General features: G+C 40.3%; 1 pseudogene; it reads left to right on the top strand.

The window, feature by feature from the left end:
- Positions 1–8,941: 8,941 nt before the first annotated feature.
- Positions 8,942–9,383, top strand: LOC100686038 (annotated as a pseudogene).
- The last annotated feature ends 2,561 nt before the right edge of the window (positions 9,384–11,944 follow it).

Here is an 11,944-nt window from a genome sequence, read left to right as displayed (position 1 = left end):
TACACCAACCATCTCCAGAGTTAACATGCTGATAACTCAGACTAGTGGTTTTTCAGAAATCACATGATCATTTGAGGGATCCCTACTGAGACCCCTATGTTTCCTTTTCTCCAGAGATTACTAGTGCATCAAAAGTTAATCATTTCTGGTAATAGCAATGGGCTATCCAGCCTCCGATTCTGGTAAGTAATTTTAGTGAAGACTTAAAGTTAAACTTGATTGACTATAGCTACCAAACATTTCTCAAAGGAAACAGTGACAAACCTGTTTTTTGTTGTTGTTGTTGTTGTTGTTTTTTAATGTGAACATGGTAGCCATTCCCTCATTCATGTTGAGTTTTAAGACCCTTATGAAATATATTTTATATACCACTAATTTTACCCATGTAAAATTTATAATTCAACAAAATTATATTTCAAAATTTATAATTCAATTTTTAGTATATTTACTGAGTTGTGCAACCATTTTAGAACATATTCATCATTCTGCAAAGAAGCTTTGTATACATTAGTGGTCACTATATAACCCACCAGAGTTACCATATAATCCAGATGACTGAGTTATATGGTAACTCTAAGTTTCATTCTGAGGAACTTCTAAACTGTTTTCCAAAGTGGCTACACCATTTTATATTCCCATTGACATTGTATGAAGGTTCCAATCTTCAACATTGTAGAAGGTTTGTACATTATTGTTAATACTTGTTGTTTGATAATTGCTATTCTAATGGGTGTGAAGTAGTATCCCACTACTTTGATGGTTTTGATTGGCGTTTCCTAAAGGACTAATTATGAGCTTCTTTTCATGTGCTACTAGCCATTTATCTCTCTTTGTTGGAGAAATGTCTATTCAAATATTTTGCCTTCTAGGGCAGCCCGGGTGGCTCAGGGGTTTAGTGCCGCCTTCAGTCCAGGGCGTGATCCTGGAGACCTGGGATGAAGTCCCATGTTGGGCTCCCTGCATGGGGCCTGCTTCTCCCTCTGCCTGTGTCTCTGCCTCTCTCTCTCTGTCTCTTTGTCTCTATGAATAAATAAATAAAATGTTTTAAAAAACCCCAAATATTTTGCCTTCTAAAAAATGGGGTTATTTATCTTTTTATTATTGAGTTGTAAGTGGTCTTTACACATCCTGGATAGGATTCACTTTTAAGATACATGATTTGCAAATATGTTCTCCTAGTCTAGGGGTTAATCTTTTATTTTTTCTTGATAGTGTTTTTTAAAGCACAGAAGTTTTAAATTCTGGTGAAGTCCAACTTACCAACCTCTTTTGTCTTGTGTCTTTGTTGTCACATTCTAAGAAATCACATTCTCTTTCATCTCAAAGCACAGCAACTTACAAGTAGATTACTAATGAGACAAGAATATATAACTCCCTTTACTCTTACCCTGAATGTGAAGTCACAGTTCCTTCCAGTGAGATTTTTCCCTTTTTTATCTGTTGGTGTCTCTATCAAAGGAACTGAATTAGTCTCCAGAATTAGAAACCTTGAAATAATAAACACAAACAATTCATCATTATTCCTCCTTTTTGAATCTGGTCTGGGTCACATATGTCTTTTTTGGTCTATCAGTGACACTGACCTCTCTCAAGGTATTCAAAATTGTGCACGAGTCTCATTTGGTGCTTTCTTATCCTGCTGCATCATACCTGGTGTGAGGTGTGACATTTCCTCCCATTTTTCGTAGCTTAAGTATTCCTACAGTTTTATAGTAGTTTTACCTTCCAGCTAGAAAACAGGAGATGCAGTTTTAGTCAAGGACAGCAGTAACACAACCCAGAAAATAGCTCTGATTAAAATATATGCCGTGCTTATTCAGTATGTTGTAATCAAGGACATGGCTGAAGACATGTTCTGATAACTGACAATCAGCAATTGATTTTTTTTAATGTTTCAAGTTTTTACTTAAATTCTGGTTAGTTAACATATAGTGTAATACTAGCTTCATGAGAATTCAGTGATTCATCACTTACATATAACACCCAGGGCTCATCATAAAAAGTGCCCTCCTTAACACCCATCTCCCATTTAACCCATCTCCCACCCACATCCCTCCAGCAAACCTCAGTTTGTTCTCTATAGTTAAGAGTCTCTTATGGTTTGCCTTCCTCTCATTTTTCCCCCTCCCCTCTATGTTCATCTGTTTTCAGCAACTGATTTCTAAAAAGTCAACCATGCATTTGCAGGCCTGTGTCGCTAGGCTAGTCTAGGCCATCAGTTCTGTTGGCCTGTCAGTGATAAAATTATATTGGTGGTCGATGACAGTTCTGTGTTTGAAAAGCTGCTGTGGAGAACTCAATATTTATTTATTTATTTATTTATTTATTTATTTATTTATTTATTTATTTATTTATTTCTCAATCTTTATTTAGATTGTCTTAGGTTTGTGAATAGATGGGTACTGAGACCAATGAAAGAAAACCAGGGCTTCTGGTGCAGGGGGGCAGGGTGCAAAAGGGGCAAGAGTCTTCATCTGCCACATCAGTGGAAATGTGGTTTCCCCACTTCTGAACATGTACAAACCACCCTGAGGGTCTCATCGGCCTTTGAGGGCTTGCCTACACTCTGCTTTTCCATTTGCCAAGCCTCTTCTTGGCTTACCACCTTTTCAAAAAGGCTTGGCTTACCACTCTTTTCAAAAAGTCAAGACAAGGAGAGTAGCCAGTGTGATCAGGGTTGAATACACAGTAGAAGGAGACAATTCTTGTTCTTTCTTTTTCTCTTGCCTCAAGCTCAGTTTGAAATTGTAGAGGGTCTTGGTATTATGGACCTCCAAAAAACAAAGAATGCAACAGTAGTGACCACTGTCACATTCCTAGCACTGCACTGTTTTCAGCCCTCACTTCCTGACCTTTGACTGTCCCCACTTCCACAGGGGCCTCTCTGAGTAGCTGGTGCTCCCAGCCCTCACTTTGCTAACACTTAGAAGCTGAAACAGCCACAAGGGCAAGCCTTTCCATAGAACATTGAGTCACATGCCCACATGCACCTTCCTTCCTTCTCTCCCACTCATGCTTTCTTACAGGCTTCATGCTTGTTTTCTGGTTGGATAGACAAAGAAGAAGGAGAACCCTTAAAGGGACTTTTGATCTTATTTTAAAATATATATTTTTAAAGATTATTTATTTATTTGACAGAGAGTAGGGCGAGGGGGGGAGGCCCAAACAGTGGGAGTGGCAGAGGGAGAGGGAGAAGCAGGCTCCCCGCTGAGCAGGGAGCCTGAGGTGGGGCTCCATCCAAGGACCCCAAGATCATGACCTTAGCTGGAGGCAGATACCTAACTGACTGAGCCGCCCAAGCACCATGGGACTTTTCATCTTAATGAATGGATTATAACTGGAGTCTAGGAAACCTGTATGCATAGGCACATTCTTCTCACAAGCACACAGAAGAGCACTGAGTATACCATTATGTTTAACCCTGGAAGGATAACCATGTTGAAATCCTCACACCTCTTTCTGGTTTCTCCAGCACTTTCACCCTAATGGCCACAGGGGTAGCGGAAGTGAGAGGGAGTTTCCAGACTTTCTTCTAAGAACACAAACCCTTCACCTCCCCTACTCTGTTCTACCTCCTTAAAAAGATAAGAAATACAAGTCCTGAAGGAGACCTGACCACTTCTACTACTTGCATGAAACCTGAGTCCAAAATCTCTAGCCTCCTCTTGATTATCGTTGCCACTATCTGGATTATTTCTGACCCTTATGAAAAATTATTCAGGAAATATTTATTGAGAGCCTAGATATACCACGTATTACTCTAAGTGTGGAGGACATAGACCTAAAAAGACAAAAATACTCATTCTGTGGAGCTTACATTGCAGTGAGGGAGACAGACAAACAAACACCATCAAAAGTATATCAGAGGTAACTGATAGGGAGAAAAATGCAGCAGAGAAGGAAGGGGGGTTGGGGGGGTGGGAGGGAGTGTGGGGAGAGGGGAGTTGCCTTTCACTGCCCAGGATGCTCAACAGGGATTAAAGCATGGGGAGGAGGGGTTGCCCTGACAGAAAGGTCCCCCCTGATGTCCTGGAAGATAGTGTGGGGAGTCATGATGTAAGTGTCAGGGGGCAGCAAATGTGAGGGGAGAGCTCTGGGGCTTTCTATTTCCTCTTGATGCTGGAGTTGTGTGGATCCCCTGAGTTCTCTCTTACCACCTGCTGGACAAGTTCTGTATCAATTCCCTTTGGACGAATGTGAACCTTATATTCACACTCTGCCTTCCAACCCTGCCTTCTCTATTCTTCTCTGTGCAGGGCAGCCAGACAATCAAGTCTAAAAACCAGTCTGATCAAATCACTGTCCGACTTAAAATACTTTCCTGTTTCTTTCCCCATAAAGTTCAAATCTTACCACGGTTTCCAATGCTTGGCCCCATGGTCCTCTGTTCTGTGTCCCCTCTTTCTCCAATGCTTGGTTCCATGGTCCTCTGTTCTGTGTTCCCTATTTCTCAAATCTCATGAGAATTCTCTTTTCTCTCCTACTTCTTCCGAATAAATTTTCCAGAAAGACTCTTCTTAGCCACTCTGCTCTTCCTGCCTGGAAGCTCTTTTCCTCCCTTTTTCTTGCTTATCTTCTCTAGAAGATATTCTCTAAAAAAACTTCCCTGACTACCTTCTTGGTTATCACTGCCACTGATGAGAAAAAAATCAGAGCTATCCACTTATTTGTCTCTCCCACTAGTGTGAGAGTGCTTTTAGGGCACGACCAAAGTACTATGTATCTCTAGAGGAAGAGAAAAGCAGAATGGCACTCACAGCTGGATCTTGATTTTTCCTGCTGATCATAAACCCTCTGAAAGATCACCAATATCAGACAAGGCGAGCAAAACCAAGAGCAAAACTCTGCAGTCATGTGTGAGCAAAGGCAAAAACAAGCTCAATGGGTTCATCACAGAAGTGACCACTGACTAAAATGAGTCACTACTGCTAGTTAAATATGGTCTCTCTTTATTCTTTCTGACTTTTAGGTAAGTAAGATTCATGAGGATGCCCAGTCAGAACTATCCCACTTCTTGACAACACTCAGTTTAAGGCAAACCCTCCCCCAAGCTGCCTGACACACGCCTAAATCCCATGATAAGACCCATCCAACTCCCACTTACTGAGCCACCCCGTGGGTCCTCAGTATAGAGCTTCCCTTGCTGAGAAAGCTTCAACAAGCCAAGTTTGACTTGACTGCAGGTGAGTTCACCATTTGGATTGACAGGTCCTATCCTAGTAGGACTTTTCCCAATAGCTACTGAGAACATCTCTAGCAATAGTGCTGGGTCACAACTGTGCTTCCTACCTGTGCTTTCACACTGGCCAACCTTGGCTGTGAGGACCTTGACAGAAAAACTAGTTTCAGGTGCAAGTCAAAATAATTCTTGAAAACAGTGCGAAGTTTGAAGGAGTTGAAGATCCCCTTCAATGACTGTGAACCACAGCACCAATAGGTAATTGCCATTCATTCATCACACAAAACCATATTTTTAGGGAACATGAACTTGAGAATATTCACAAACTCTTATAATCCTTTTAGACTGCATTTTCTTTCCAGTTTAACGTGTTGCTTTCCCTTTCCCCTGTCTCTGCCTCTCTGCAGCCCCACCAGACTATTCTCTGTTGTCTCACCTTTATGCCTTCAGCCTGTTTATGTTTTGTGAAATGACCCTCTTCCTTTTCCTGTCTCATGGAGATTAGTCATTTTTGGCTTTAAACTTCAGAGTCCTTTTGACAGTCCCTCTCCCTGCAGTTCCTCAAAGTGCCCTGAGAATGTCAAGAGTTCAGAATACTTATAGGTGATAGCAGGTAGTGGCCAACAGTCAGTGTCTCAGACCAAATCTGCTACACAGGTTTCCAGCCCTTTGATTAGAGCTGTGTAGCATCTTGTGTGAGATGAGGTTTCATTTCTTTGTGTAATCACTCACAAGATACTGCAAAAATGGAAAGGCATCCAGAGTGAAGTCCCATCTTCCCCTCACTGTCTGATTCAGCAGCTAGGATATTGAGAGCCTGCTTAGATTATTATAGTTGAAAAAATGTCTTATGAGTTACACAGGTACCTGACTAAGTTAAGGCACATTTATATTTCTTTTTTTAAGATTTTATTTATTTATTCATGAGAGACACACAGAGAGAGGCAGAGATATAGGCAGAGGGAGAAGCAGGCTCCTCGTGGCGAGCCTGATGTGGGACTGCATCCCAGGATCCTAGGATGACGACCTGAGCCAAAGGCAGATGCTCAACCACTGAGTCACACAGGTGCCCCAAGGCACTTTTGCATCTTAACCCCAGGAAAAAAGAAAAAGTGACCTTTGGGGCTCTAGGTTACATCCTGGGTGTTCTGGCTGGGAATAGAGGGCTCATGGGGACAATGAGTTTCCCTCCTTCTTCTTCCTCCCTTTACTTCCCTCCTTCCAGGTAATTCCTGCGCATGATTGTCAACATGGCTGGAGATTTCACAGTTTTGCCCAGGAGAGTCTGAGTGATCTATAAAGAAATAAACCCCACTGCTTTGGTCTCTTGAGCCTGTGTGAGCCCAGATCACTGAATCATCTGGTTCTGCCCTGAAGACAATGAATGGTACACCTTGAGCATCATAAAGCTATCAGTTTTCAGTGGCTTTTATTTATTTTTCTCTTTCCCCTTTAGTTGTTGTTATATATACAGAAAACAAGGCAAGACAGATGAGCTAAAATAGGAGTGTGGCTATAAAATATATGTTGCAGCCCAACAACACACGTTAATTAATGTCCCCAGCAGGGAAGGGCAAAAAGCAAATCCATTAAGCATACTTTTGCTTGTACTTCTAATCTTAGAGCCTGAAAGCCTGAAATCACAGCAGGACCTTTTTCCTGAGCAATTTAGACAGAAATTCATTTTTTATCTGTGCCATTATTCCACAACTTTTTTTGGATGACTTCTGCAAAGATGAAGAAAACATAGTCCTTCCCTTTAAAGAGCTGCATAATAGGAAGACACAAAAGACAAAACTGTGGACAAATACACAAATGACTACAATATTGGACAGTGTGCTGAGTGCCTTGGGAGTATAAATGAGGAATGGAAAGAATTCAGAGACATAGCAAATCCAGTTGGTAGGGAGCCTGGAAAGTCTTCACGAAGAATGCTGATTTATTTACTTATTTATTTTGGAAGGAGATTGAAAGAAATATGAGATGTTAGCAGGCAGGGCAGGAGACTTCAGGTTCAGGTAGATGTAAGTAAAAGGCAGACAGTCTGGGATTATGAGACTGACATAGGTGGCTCATAGAGAAATGGTGAACACAGCTGCATGAGTTATCATGTGTCAATGCCTTTGGAATCCAGGCTTGACACTTACCTAGTCCTTAAAATGAAAAGTGTTAGCAACGTGGTATTTTTAAAGCCCCAGCTTGACTTGCTATTCTTGTAATAGTTCAGTTTCACTTTTTTGTAGCTTCTACAATTTTCCACGATATCTCTGGATAACAGAATCTTGAATTAAAACAATGCTTCTCTTTGCCAAGAATTCAAAGCACCGTTAATACAGTATCCATCTCCTTCCTACCCATGGGAGGTAGGAAGCATCAGGCAACAAAATCTCTTTTCTTAAAGCTCAAAACACAAAAAGATTAAAGATTACATCACACAGCACAGATTGGAGAGAAATCATATTCTCTTCTTTCTGCCATTGCTAGTCTGTTCTTTTCCTACTATAAGCTGTATTGTCTCAGTATCAGTACCCAATGTTCAGTACAACGTTGTTGATGTTAAAAATCTCACAATATTTCATGGAAAGATTCTAATTTGGACTGATAGTTTAGTAAGTTATATTAAGGAAAACAATCAACAACTACAGTAACAATAGTAATAACACTCTCTATGTTTTCCCAGGCACTGGTTAGCTCTAGACTGACGTTAACTATAATGCAAAGTAGGTGTTGTGATTCCCCTGTAGAAGTAAGGACCATTAAATTTAGATAGGGCAGCTAACATGCCCAAGTTCATACAACTAATAAATGGCAATGCAGTGTTCTAACCCAACTCCACATCAACTTTTCATTGTGAAGTGCTGTTTTCCTAAAGTAGTGGCTCTTTAACATTTTTTCCCCATTTTTTTGATTTGTTTTTAAAGTACAGAGCCCTTTGAGAATCTGGTAAAGTCTAGACACACACACACACACACACACACACACACACACACACACACACACATATATACCCAAATACTTGCATACTGTTTTTGGGAAATTCACAGACTTCTTGATGTCTGTCCATGGCCTTGAAGGAGCTCATGGATCTCACTGTTAAGAATCCTAGCTCTGAAGATATCTTTGAGCTCTAGATAACATAGTGTGTGTGTGTGGTAATGAGCATGAACTCTGGGTTTGGATCCCAGTCCTACTAGTAGATGACGTCAGTAAATTTAATTAACCTCTCTATGCTTCTTAGTTTCCTCATATGTAAAATGGAGCTGATAACAATGATACCTAAAAAGATGAAATATTAATGTATATAAGTCACATAGAATACTGCCATACTAATTGTAAGTTTCATTAAATGTTGGCAAATAAATGTGTATTTGGACTGGATTATTTTACACGGATGCTACTGCTTTCTTCACCATCCCCACCACTGGAAGCAAACATGAACACGTTCTGAAACCAAAAGTTTGAAGATTTATCTGAGAGCTGTGACTATTCAGTTGTATTTATATGACTGAGAGGTCCAGTTACTAAGTCATCTGTCCATCCTCAACTTAGTGGCTTTGATGATTGTTAACTGATAGACCTGGCTCTGTAGATCTGACCTGAATTTAGGAGAGTCATAAGATATAGTTAATGTGTTCATATTTTACCTTAGACAAGAAGGGCACATTTTCGCCTTAAAAAGTCAATATGCCTTTTTGATAGCAAAAACAAATGGTCACATTAGAAACTACTGGAAATTAGCTCTCTTTTGTCTGGACTGCCAACATGCTATCCAGACTGAGGAAGACTTGAAAATGTCAAGACCACGTGAGCCATGGCCAAGGCCATGTTGGCAAGCATTGGAAGCACCCAAGAGGCCAGGGTAATGTTGGTGGCATGCATCACCACAGGATCAACTTAGACAAATATCACCCAGGTTACTTTGAAAAAGTTTGTATGAGACATTGACACCTAAAGAGGGGCCAGAGCTTCTGCCTGTCAACCTTGATAAACTGTGGACCTTCATCAGTGAGCAGATTCAAGGACAAGCTGCCAAAAATAAGACTGGAGCTACTCCTATCATTGATGTGGTACGATTGGGCTACCACAAAGCTCTGGGAAAAGGAGAGCTCCCCAAACAGCTCGTCATCATGCAGGCCAAACTCTTCAGTGGAAGAGCTGAGGAGAGATGAAGGGTGCAGAGGGGGCCTGCCCCCTGGTAGCTTGAAGCCATGTAGAGGGAGGTTCATTTAATGCTACCAATTGAAAAACCCCTCAAACTATTGGAAATTAAATTCTTATTTCTTATTTATTTTTACACAATGTTAAACATAAATGGAAACAATATGGAATTTTATTTTCTCGTGAGTGAAACTAAAAAGCATATGAGAGAATGTCTTACTTCCAGGAATTAGAGATGTAAGGAGGTAGGGAAGTGAAAGGACATGGATTTTCATGGAGCTATTACCTACATAGGGAGACCAATTCCTTTCAGGTATTGACATTAGTGATGAAGAATAAGACACAAAGGGCGTGGGTTTTTTTCTGTCTTTTTCTTTCTCTGCTATGCTGCTGAAGATCTTGGTGTCTTATTACTGAGAAACATAACCTTATTTTAGCGATGGTGTGGTGGTTACTTACTTGTCTTGCAGATAAGGTCATTTCCTCTGGGCTTAGACCTCTTCTACCTTAAAAGGGAAATGTGAGGCTGCGGAGACTGTGGTAAATTAAGAGCGTGTGACAGAAAACTCTTCTTTTGACAATTTTTTCACTTTCAAATATGAGTTCATTTTAAAAAGCTGAGTATTTAAGTATATATCAGAAATTATTTGGAAATATCATCTTTAAACCTCCTCTTTCTGGTGGAGAAAGGATATATAGGTGATACACTCATTGTTGTGGCTGCCGGGTAATCAATCATCAAGGAAAAACTGAAGGGCGGTTCTGAATTCACACCATTCAACTATAAAGGCACTAAATGAAGATACAGATGAATGTTTATATCTGTGTAGAAATGAGAGACTTTGAAATATGACATTAAAGAATTTAGATATCAAAAAATAAAATACTGACAGATTTAATTATAAAGAGTTAAGGCTTCTGTACCTTAAAACATAAAACACAAAATCAAATTGCAAACTTTCCTCTTTTTAAAAAAGTATTTAATTAATTAATTTGAGAGAGAGAGCAAGAGGGAAGGGGCAGAGGGAGTCTGAAGTAGACTCTGTGCTGAACACAGAGACTGATGTGGGGCTTGATCAAAACTGAGAGATCATAACCTGAACCAAAACCAAAGAGTTGGACATTCAACCAACTGAACCACGCAGGTGCCCCAAAATGCAAACATTTTCAATAAATGTGACATAGATGGATATTTTTATAATGTAGTAAGATGAACACCTGAGAAGAAAAAAGATTAGAGAATTTGAACAAGTAATTTCTCAAGAAGATATAAGGATGGATGCTCTATTCCTAGACTATGGAGGAATACATAAGCACACAACACAGATTATTGATAATATGAATGCAGTTTAAAACATTTAGGCACTATTCAGCTGAAAATAAAAAAACACAAAAAGGACTCTGTTGTTGGAAATTCTCATGTGTTGACAGTTATTTCAAATTGTTACTGTCTTTCTGGAAGGCGACATAAGTGTTATTAAATTATGCACAATCTTTGAACTAAAAAACCATTTCCATAAATTTAAAAAGATTGTGAGGTGTAGAAAAATTTATCTGTAAGGAGTTCCATTGCTTTATCATTCTGTAATGAGAAAAAATTGAAAGTGGTCTAAATGCCCCCAAATAATTAAGTAAGCCTATTAGTTTCCCCTTGCTACTATAACATATCACAGTGGTTTAACACAACACAGATATATTGTTTTATAGTTCTGTAGGTCAGAAGTCTGATGGGAGATCTCACTGGACTCAAATCAAGGCACAGCAAGACTGCATTCCTTTCTGGAAGCTCTAGAGGAGAATCTATTTTCTTGTCATTTCTAGCTTCCAGAGGTCACCTGTGTTTCTTGACTTGTAGCCCACGTGGAGCCTCAAAGCCAGCAATATCTAGTGGGGTTTTTCTCACAGTGTATCGCTCTGACACCGACTCTTCCACTTTTAAAGATGCCTGTGATTCCACTGGGCCCACCTAGATCACCTCTCTATATTAGGGGAGCTGATTAGCAACCTTGATTTCATCTGAAACCTCAATTTCCCTTTGAGTAGTAAACATATTTACAGGCTCCAGGAATTGGGATGTGGCATCTCTGGGTGGGTGGGGAGCATTATTCTGGATGCCATAATTTGTAAGTTATACTTCATCTATACAACAATTCTAGGCAACTATTAAATAACATGGAAAGTGATCACAAAATGTTGCTGTGTCAAACAAGTCTTTGGTGTCACCACAGATCTTCTTGGCCTCTGGTAAGTCCATCCACAGACACTGACCACTTGTTCTTCCTCAGCTCCTCTGTGGAGACCCATTCTGTATGTGTGGGACTGTCTTCACTGGGCCCTGGCACCACCACCAGTACCGGCACCACCACCAGTACCGGCACCAGCTGACAGCACCTTGCCTCATGCCTGCATCATGATACAGCTTTTGTTTCCCATCCCTGGCTTCCTCCTCTCTTGCTGAGACCCAGGAAGTATATGATCCAGAAATGCAGGGTGATCAAGCCTTTTTAGGAAATCTATTGATTAGTAGGAGTTGGCATCTAGTGGGTAAATTCTCTTCTCCTCCACTTTCTTCCCATAGGGTATTCTTTGAAGCAAGAGTTCTCAGGG

The sequence above is a fragment of the Canis lupus genome, chromosome 2 (genome assembly GCF_011100685.1).
Source record: "Canis lupus familiaris isolate Mischka breed German Shepherd chromosome 2, alternate assembly UU_Cfam_GSD_1.0, whole genome shotgun sequence".
NCBI lineage: Eukaryota > Metazoa > Chordata > Mammalia > Carnivora > Canidae > Canis > Canis lupus.
This window is presented reverse-complemented; position numbering and strand designations above follow the sequence as displayed.